This window comes from Rousettus aegyptiacus, unplaced genomic scaffold, assembly GCF_014176215.1.
Source record: "Rousettus aegyptiacus isolate mRouAeg1 unplaced genomic scaffold, mRouAeg1.p scaffold_m13_p_4, whole genome shotgun sequence".
Taxonomy (NCBI): Eukaryota; Metazoa; Chordata; class Mammalia; order Chiroptera; family Pteropodidae; genus Rousettus; species Rousettus aegyptiacus.
In genome coordinates this window covers 136,504,056-136,514,808 of record NW_023416307.1, presented here as the reverse complement: position 1 = coordinate 136,514,808, position 10,753 = coordinate 136,504,056, and the positions used below count along the sequence as shown (strand labels likewise).

The following is a 10,753-nucleotide window of genomic DNA, read 5'->3' as shown; positions in this document are numbered from 1 at the left end:
CTGAAAGAGCAGACCACTTACTCAAATATGTAGATAATCATAAAAGGAATCAAGAATTATCAACAATCAGGTAAATAAGACAGCACCAAAGAAAACTAATAAAGCTCCAATAATAAATATTAAAAAAAAAAATGGAGATCTATGAATTGTCGAAGAATTCAAAATTATTCTCTTAAAGTTTAGGGAACTACAAAAACACATAGACAACAAAATAAGGTTAAAACAATGCATGGAAAAGACCGAAAAGTTAAAAAACAATGAAAAGTAGAAAACATTAAAAAAAAAAACCCTGAAATTCTAGAGCTAAAAAATACAGTAACTGAACTGAACAATTCAATAGAGAGCTTCAAAAGCAAACTCGACATACAGAAGAAAAAAGCAGTAACCTGGAGGATAAGGCATTTGAAATTATCCAGTCAGAAGGCAAAACAGGAAATAAATAAATAAAAAGAGTGACAAAATCCTATGGACCTTATGGGACACAATTAAAAGAAACAATATTTAAATTAAGAAAAATCTAGAAGTAGTCTATGGCCATGTTACCCTAAACAAGCCCAATCTCTTATGATCTTGGAAGCTAAGCAGGGTTGGGCCTAGTTAGTACTTGGATGGGAGACCACCTAGGAAGATCAGGTGCTATAGGTGTAAAAAATAACAAAGGAATTGTAAGCTGACAAAATCCTTACAATCTGTGAGACCAAGGGTTCCCTCACCTAAAAAAAAAAAAAAAAAAAAAAAAAAAATCCATTAGAGAAAGATAAAGGGACGGAAGTATTTTTAAAGCAATAATAGCTGAAAACTTCTCAAACTTGAAAAGAAAAAGATACATCCAGATCCATGAGGCCTAAAGGATCCCAAATTATTTGAACCCAAATAAGGTTACACAATGACACATTATAATTAAATAGTCAAAAGTCAAACTCAAATAATTTTAAAGGCAGTAGGAGAAAACAGAGAAGTTACATACAGAGGAACCAACATAACATTATAGGCAGATTTCTCAACAGAAACTTTTCAGGCCAGAAGAGAATGGGACAACATATTAAAATTGTATGAAAGTTCTTTGAGTGGAAATAAAAGGATGCTAATTAACATCATAGAAACATAAGATGGCAAGTAAAACTCATTGGTAATAGGAAATATATAGTCAAAGTTAAATTCTGTTAATATGATAATGGTAGAGTATAATTCACTTACAACTCTAGTTAAAAGTTTAAAAACAAATGTAATAAAATAACCATAATTACAATAATCTGTTATTTGTGACACAATATAAATAAATTTGTAAATTGTGACATTGATAACTTAAAATTTAAGGCGGGAAGGAATTAAAAGTATAAAGCTAAAAATTCTATTGAAGTTATTAGTTTACAAGAATGCTATAATTTTAAGATACTTTATGTAAGACTCATGGTAATCGTAAGGAAAAAAAGAGGTAGTAATTACACTAAAGAACATAACTGAAAGTCAAAGCATGCGAAGATACCACAAGATATCGAAGCACAAAAAAAAGACATAAGCAGCAAGAAACAATGGATCTACAAAACAACCAAAAAACAATGAACAAAATGGCAATAATAAGTTCATACTTATCACTAATTACCTTAATAGTAAACAGATTTAATTATTTAATCAAAAGACAGAGTGGCCAAATGGATTAAAAAGCAAAATACAATAATATGCTGCCTACGAGAGATTCACTTTAGCTTTAAAGGCACACATAGACAGAGTGAAGGTATGAAAAAAGATATTTCAAGTAAATGGTAATCAAAAAAAAAAGCAGGAGTAGCTATATTTATATCAGATAAAACAGACTTTAAACTATAAATGTTAAAAAGGCACACAAAGAAAGTCATTATATAGTTATAAAGGAGTCAATATATCAAGAAGTATAACAACCATAAATATTTATGTGCCCTACATTGGAACACCTAAATACATAAATCAAAACTAAAAGAGCTAAAAACTAACAGAGACATAAGAAACAATATAATACTTGGTAGTTTAATACCCCACTTGCTGTAAGGAACGAATTATCCATACAGAGTATCAATAAGAAAACAGCAAATTTGAACAACACTATATAGATCAAACGGACCTAACAGTCACATGCAGATCATTTTATCTGACAACCACAGAATACACAATCTTGTCAAGCATACGTGGAACATTTTTGAGGATAGACCATAGGTTAGGCCACAAAACAAGTCTTACCAAATTTAAGAAGACTTAAATCATACAAAGTTCTCTGACCAAGATGGTATGAAATTAGAAATCAATAACAAAAGGAAAACTGAAAAATTCATGAATACACGAGGAAAAAACAACATTCTCCTGAAACAATGAATCAAAGAAGGAATTAAGAGTAAAAAAATTCCTTGAGACAAATGAAAATGAAAACACAACATATCAAAACTTATAAGATGCAGCAAAAGTTATTTTAAGAGAAAAACCTCATAGCTATAAATCTACATTAAGCAGCAAAAAAGATCCCAAATAATCTAAAAATGGGCAAAAGACCTGAATAGATATTTTTGCAAAAAGGTATATGAAAGGCCAATAGGTACATGAAAAGATGCTCAACATCACTAGTCACTAAAAAAATGCAAATCAAATCACATGAGATATCTCCTCACACCTGTTAAAATGGCCATCATCAAAAAGACAGAAGATAACAAATGCTGGTGAGGATATGAAAAAAAAAGGAACCCTTGTGTACTGTTGGTGAGATTATAAACAGGTATAGTCACTGAAAAACAGCATGAAGTATCCTTAAGAAATTAAAAATAGAACTACCATATGATCCAGCAGTTCTACTTTTGAGAATATATCCAAAGGAATAACAAGCACTAACTTGAAAGATATCTGCACCCCCGTGTTCACAGCAGCATTATTTACAATAGACAAGACATGCAAAGGACCTAAGTGTCCATCAATGGATGAATGGATAAAGAAGCTGTGGTGTGTATGTATATAATGTACATACACACACATAACAGAGAAAGAAAAAAATGTCTTTTTCCTTAAGATGAAAACTCAGAATTTACTCTAACAACTTACATGTATATCATGCAGCAGAGTTGACTACAGTCATTAGGCTATATGCTGCATCTCTATTATTTATTTATCTTGTAACTGTTGTGGATGGAGGAGTTGAGGACAGGATACTCAAAAAATACGGCCTATTGACGAGCTTAAAAAATATATTTTTTTTATGAAGTTGTCTTTTTTTCTTTTCACCAAGTTTGAGAAATAGAAACAAATCCGCCCTGTGCTCTTACTTTAACAAATATTTATTAAAAGCCTATGATGATTCAAGCACTGATGTTACAGACACGTATAAAATAAGGCTGCAATGGTTAAGATGTTTATAGTCTAGAAAAGGAGACAAACATACAAAGATGTGAATACAATAATACAATGAATGATGTATATACAGACATAATGAAGTTTCTGTAAACCAGATAAATAGTATTCTGGTTATCTATTGCTACATAACAATCCACATAAAACTCAATGGCTTTAAAAAATTTATCATTATCTGTCATGGTTTCATGTTCCATTATCTGGAATTGGCTAGACAATTCTTGTTTTCTATTTGGTTTCAGTCAGATTCAGTCAATTTGGCCGCTGCTGAAGTCATCTGCACACTCAGTTAGGCCAGATATCAAAGATGGCCTCCTCATTCACATGACTGGCACATGGGTGCCCCTCTTGGCTGCATCTCTGTTCACCAAAGTAGCCTAGATTTTACATGGTGGTTCAAAGCTGTGAGATGCAGAAATTGCCAACCCAGTTAGGGCTGTACCTATGATTTATAATATCATTTCTCTGTGTGCTCTTGGTCAAAGCAGTCACAGGGCCTGATCAAATTCAAGGTAGTGATAAACAGATTCCCATCCTTGATGGCCAGGTGACAATGGCAATGTCCAAATGTAGGATTGCATATGCCTATAGGTTTTGTAGTAGTCTTTGGAAAACACAGTCTGATACAAGCAGTGAAGGGAATGGAATACTTAAGTATTTTGGGAAGAGACAAAGAAGGCAAAAACTGAGCCAAGTTTTAAAGAGTAAATAGAAGTTTCGAAGGTAGAAAAGATGAGAAGATTAGGTGAAGCATATTCTAGACAAAGTGGAGATGTTGTCCAAATTCATAGAGGGTTAAATTGCATGCTCAGTGTTGGGGACAGTATAAAGGCATCTATATATGCATGCACATGTACATACACAGGATAATAAAATTAAAGCCAGAGCCTTAGCAAAGGGGACTAGATAGTTAGACATAGATGGAGTATTAAAGAACCTTGTCAATTCGAGGGATAGAGAGTCTTTGCAGTGTCTCAATGAACAATGGTTTCTGTGTAAGAAATTGTTCTAGTAAAAAGGTGAACAAAAATAAAATAAAATAAAATAAAATAAAATAAAATAAAATAAAATAAAATAAAATAAAATAAAATAAAATAAAATAAAATAAAATAAAAATGAGAGGGCAGGAGCAGAGACAAGTAAACTAACAGAGTGTTATTTCACCAAGAGGCAGAATGCCTTCATTGGATTGGATGTCAGACTACCTGATTGAACTCTGAAACCAACATTTATTATCTGTGTGAGCTTGTGCAGGTTACTCATTCTCTCCATGGCTCATTTCTTTCATATGAAAAATAGACTAATATACACAGGATTGTTAGAATGATTATATGAGCTTACTGATCTTAAGCGTTTATAATAGTGCCTGGCATAGAGAAAGCTAATATTTTCTGGAATTATTTTAAATTCATATATTTCACCAGGCTATTGCAATCAGGGCTTGCCGTGTACCTGCCTCAGTATCTCATTTAATACTGTAACAGCCCAACGAGGTAGGTCCCATTATCAGCCCCTTTGACAGATGAGGACACTGAGATATAAAGGGACTAGGTAATTTTCCAAGGTCAATCATTTACAGTGTAGACCAAATTTGACAAAGAGAATGAAATCAGAAAAATGTAAGAGCAGAATCAGAGTTTTCCATTTTAGATTCTGCAATTTTAAAAGAGAGAATATACATGTTTCTACTTAGGGAACCAAGATATTTCTTTGCAATGATGGCAAACTTTTTTTAAAACATTAAAATATTTTTTAAAACATTCTCTCTCAACCACATTATTTTAATTTTTCTGAGTATAAGGCTTACTGGTTGCTGAAAATTAAATTTATTCGGAACCACAAATCACCATTTGCTTAGACAGAGTGACCAATTAGACTTCTTATCTGTCATAGGAAAAATAGCTAACAAATCAACTTTGCAAGAAGCATCAGAGTTAGAGCTTGCTTGCCTTTTCTTAGCAGCCCTACAAAAAACACTTGTGTGATTTGGCCTTGTAGTTTATCTCCTGTTCAACTCACTCTGATCTACAGGCAACTAACTTGCCTCTCCCAGAATAAGCAGCCTGGAGTAGATGAATCAGACTTTGCAGAGCAGAGCACAGAAGTAATAGGAGATTTGAGAGTATGACTTCCATTAGGGCGATACATTATTATTTTTTATTTCCCTCTTTCTTCAACTGTTTTGTTTTGTTTGTTTGTTTTTTAATCCTGTCATGATACAGAAGATGGGTCAGTGAGAGCAGGAATAAAGCTTCAGGAGACATCTCTAGAAAAAGAAAGAAAGAAAAGAAAAGAAAAGAGAGAAAGAAAAGAAAGAAAAGAGAGAAAGAAAAGAAAGAAAGAGAGAAAGAAGAGAAAGAAAAGAGAGAAAGAAAGAGAGAAAGAAGAGAAAGAAAAGAGAGAAAGAAAAGAGAGAAAGAGAGAAAGAAGAAAGAAAGAAAGAAAGAAAGAAAGAAAGAAAGAAAAAGAAAGAAAGAAAGAAAGAAAGAGAGAGAGAGAGAAAGAAAGAAAGAAAAAAGAAAGAAAGAAAAGTATAAAAACAATAGAGAGCTGGGTTAACTAGAATTTGTGAGACGTTTTGTGGGACAAATTGAAATGACTTGATCAAAAATCTTTCGTGCTCACAACAGGGAACTCTTAGCTAGAGGGGGAATACTCGTGAACTCCTTGGGCAGGAACTGTTTGAGAGTTCCCCTTAAATGCTTTATTGCTACTCAGTGAACCCACACCCATTATCCATTTGGTGAAGGAATCTGTGGGAAACTTGTCACATTCTTTTCACTTGGCCTCCAACCAACTGTTTCATGAGCTCTTTTATTTGATCAATATTGCACCCATAAGAGTTAGCTGGAAGGCTGGTTTTCATTCAAAACAGCTTGGAAACCATGGGAATAAAACTGGCTACAAATTCTTCACTTGACTGGAAAGAAAAAAAAAATTATTATTTTTTTATTCTTTCCCTTTTCCTCTGGTTTTATCCTAACAGATGGATGCAGTGGCCAAAAAAAATTAGAAAGTAAAAATGTACCTTTCTTCATGTTAAGTTTATTGCCAGAGACATGGAGGAGGAGACATTCCTCTGTGGTAATATCGGGAGTATTAACTTGCCCCTGGGGAAAAAACAGCCTTGTCCTCATCAGCAGATGCCTCCTGAGCAATGTGGAGGGCAGGGTGCAAGAGTAAACACCAAAGCCTTTCTTTTGCCACATTCCCTTTCTTTAAAAAGCTTCATTTTGTAAAAAAAAAAAAAAAAAAAAAAAAAATGACTCATGTAAGCCGCATAAAGAAAACAAAATCCTCCTTCTTCCCTGAAGTTGGAAAAATTGAATTACTTTAGAATTACTTAAAATTATCATCATCACTTCTGGGCCATTCAAGCCAGGAAGCTGTATTTTTAGCAGTGGAATTGAATTCCCAGTTTTACTCTATTTTACATTGTGTTGTCCAACCCATGCAAAATGTTGGGATCAATTTCCTACAGGTGGGAGCAAGGCAGATGGAGGGGCCAGAAGGCAAGAGAGCCAGCCATAGAAGAGATGACATAACTAACCTGACTAAAATTCAAGGTCCTTTTGAGCAGTGCTAAACATATTGGTTATGGTGTTTCTCACAATCGGGTTGAGTGTCAAGGTCTTATGGAAGAGGGAATTATCTGTGTTAATGTAAGAGATACCAAAGCATGGTCTAGGGCCAAGTCAGGGGAGGGAACTGGCAGGAAAAACAAAAAGGAAAGGAGATAAGAGCTCATGTGACTATCCTTGAGTTTATTTACAGTCTTGATGGGAAATTAGAGAGGTCAATGAAAAAAACCAAAGCAGAAACTGCCTCTCTACACCCAGTGAAATTTAAATAAGGAGGCTGCATACCTAGTGTTTATCTTACACTCAAGGCCAGGTTCACTCATTGAATATACTTTGTGGAGACAAAAGGCTTCCAAATCCTTAGTCCAGGACAGGGAGGTTCTACCAGGAATCTTCTTGTCCCTGGGCCTGGAGAGGCTAAACATGCCAACAGTCAGTGCAGGCCAGAAGTGGCAGACACAGACATTTTAATTCATCCACGAGATTATAATGAAAGCTCTGGCAAAGTACTAGAATAACAGGCTGTTATTAACCCTTACTTTTAATGTTGGGAGAGACATTTAAAGCAAGGGACCTATTTCACAGACAAGAGCATATCTTAATTCGCTCTTCTGACAAATCCCAGTTTTGCATTTTTTAAGCAGAAATCAAAGAAGAAACGTTTTAATCTTTCTGCCTAGGTTTTTGGTCAACACTGTCAGTTTTTATAACTGGTTTTAAGAGACCCACTTTAAAACACAAATTTTGAGAATTTAGTTGGAGATCCTTACAGGGGATTCCAGTCGGATAAAATGAATGAGGAGGAATGATGCTTCTGATGAATGGTACTCTATATGAAAAGAAGATATTTTTAATACAGCCCTATTTTTAAGTTGGAGGGAGCTGAAAGCCTCCATGAAACCAGGCTGAAGCCCCTCGTCAGGCCTGGTAGTCACCGCAGTGGCACTCAAGGACTCAGCCAACTTATTCTCACAATCTGGTAGGCAACTTAGCTTCCTGTGTCTGATGAGCAACAAAGATTAGGCTTCCTGTGACCAGTTTATGTGGGTGGCAGAGAGCCAGATCTGCTCTCTATAATTTCTGAAAGGAAGGCACCACAGGTTTACGGAGCATAGAAAAAAATTTTTTTCATCATTGGGAAGCCTATTATTGAAGTTTGAAAAACGGCAGCTTCATGCTGAGCTGCCTGAGGTGCAACTCCTAGAAGTAGGTAAGTTCTTTGGAAGCAAAGTCTTCAAAAAAAAGGAGGCCATGCCATAGATGTTTTCGGTCATGACAAATGGGCTCTGTCTCAAGAGACCAAGGACTAGGCAACCGTCCGCGCACTTGTCTGAGGTCACATGAAGCTTATATATATCATTCCTGAACACATTTATTCATTTATTTAAAATACATTTATTGGACTCTTATCATGAGCCTGACTAAAGTAATGAAAACTGTGAAACATACGGAGCAATTACGGTCAAATTCAGACAAAATAAAACCTCCTTTTCTTAATGATAAACTTAAAATCCCAGCCTATGTATGCTTTAAATTTGTTCTTTAAAGAGGACAGTGAATGAAGTTTAAACTTGGCTAGAACAAAATTTAGCCTTTGAATTATGTCTTTTTTTGCAGAGAATGTCACCATTGTTTCAATTACTCTAAAGAATATTCAGACTCCCTCACCCCAGAGTTAGTTATAATCTGGAGAATTAAATGTGATGTGAATTATTTTTTTTAATAAACAAGAAAATATTCCTGAATTTCTGACTCTCTTTTATTCTGACCCTAAACATAATTTTTCACAAAAAGTTTTATTGGGGACCTAGTATATGCCTTGTTAATATAGTAAAAACTATGTAAGATACAATGTAATCTAAATTCTATGCCAGTAAAGAAACATTCTATTTTCAAGGCTTTGATTCCTTCTCCTTTATATTTGTAAAGGATTCCAAAGCTTAAGAAATGCTTTAATACATCGCTATTATATTATCGTTTATGAGAACTTAGTATGTTTGAGACTCTGCCCTAATTCATTTACGTGCATTACTATCCTAAAGCCACACAACAACTCCTTGGGAAATTACTACTATATCCCCAATTTTCAAATAAAAGAAAAAAATATGGGATCCAGGGAAGGATTAAATATAAGAGGACAAGACTTGTAGACAGGGGAACAAATCTCTCTTTTCGATGTATGACAGTTTCCAGGAAATTAGTGATTTATTTAGTCAGTAAGATAAATCATAAAACCGATGTTTGGTCACTTGGAAACTTTTCCAGCCCTAAAGGGCCAAAGGCAATTCCATTTGGCTAAGAGTCAGCTTCTATTAACATAAAAACAGGTATGTATGGAAGATGAGATCCACTCTTAATTCTTATGCTTGCCTGAGATTGGTTTCCTGAGCTCACTCAGGACATACTATTTCCAACATCCATTTAATGCCTCATAAAGGATTACTCATTTATTTATATAGAGAGCCCACATAATCAAATATATTTAAATCATAATCTTAAGGTCAGAGACTATGTCAACTCTTAGCCACACATCCAGTGGATGCTCAAGTTACTCATTCATGTCTACGTATATTCAACAACAATCACCAAAATTTCACCCACTTCGTTAATATTGATTTCTTATTTTGTGCCAGGAAATCTCCTATATGTTAAGTATTTAGTGGTAAGCAAGTCAACATTTTTTTCAAGAAGAGAATTCCAGGCAAGGATAACTGTAAAGCAAAAACCCTCAGGTGGAAATAAGCTTTGTGTGAAACAAAACAGAAAGGAGATGAGTGTGGGAGCAGGGAAATGAATTAGGAAGCTGTTGCAGTTATTATAGAGGAACACTTGCTGGCTGGACTATGGGAAGAGAAATGACGAGATCTTGCCATACTTTTCAGCTCTAAAATCAGAGTGATTGGCTGATAATGTGAGTGTAAAGGTAGCTTCTAGGTTTTTAGCAGATAGCCAGAAGTTGTTGTTATTTGCAAATAGGAGGAGCAGGCTCCTTGTGGAGTGGAGAAGACCAACAGTTCTCTGTGGGCCATGGTAAGCATGAGATTCCTATTAAATCAGAAATGGCACATAGGCCATTTGTCATATGAGTGTGGTACCCAACAGTGAAGTCACGGCTCCACTGTGCTACATGCTGAAGTCACAAACATAAATAAGTACAAGATCTTATTTCTTTCTTGACTAGTTAGTTACCTTCATAAGAGTAGGGACATTATTTTATTCACCTCTGAAATGCTATTTTTAACACATAGTAGATGCTCATTCTATTTCCGTTAAGTTGAGCTGAACATAATGAGTTCAAGCAAAGAGGCACTGGACTAATATGTCAGAAAGATAATAACTGTATGACTTCTGCTTTTCAGGAGCATAAACTTTAAATGAAGCAGCAAAATACATTCTTAAAAACTAAAATTTGAGAGCACGTAAGTGCTACATGCTAAATATATATGGATAAGAAGATTTATAGAGTATGAGTGAAAAGTAAGATATCAAAAGGTTGGGGTGATCAAGGAATGTGTCAAGTAGGCTGGTATACAAGTCTGGGCTTTTTAGGGTAAGTAGGATTTAGAGGATTGATGATAATTTCCCTGATAGTGTGTACCATATCACAATCTTATAAAATTAGCCAGTGAAGGATATCAATTTGAACAAAAAAAAATTGAACCTTTTGAATAATAAGGTTGAACTTTAAATATTAAATAAATACCTGAAAATTATCATGTACATTGACCCCTAAAATAGGACTCTTTCTAGGGTTTATGCCACTGAAATTTGAGTCCCCCAATTCTCTCAAGTTTTGTAGAAAAAGT

General features: G+C 34.6%; 1 pseudogene; it reads left to right on the top strand.

Moving 5' to 3' along the window:
* Window positions 1-526: 526 nt before the first annotated feature.
* On the top strand, window positions 527-645 carry LOC118602747 (annotated as a pseudogene).
* Window positions 646-10,753: the final 10,108 nt, after the last annotated feature.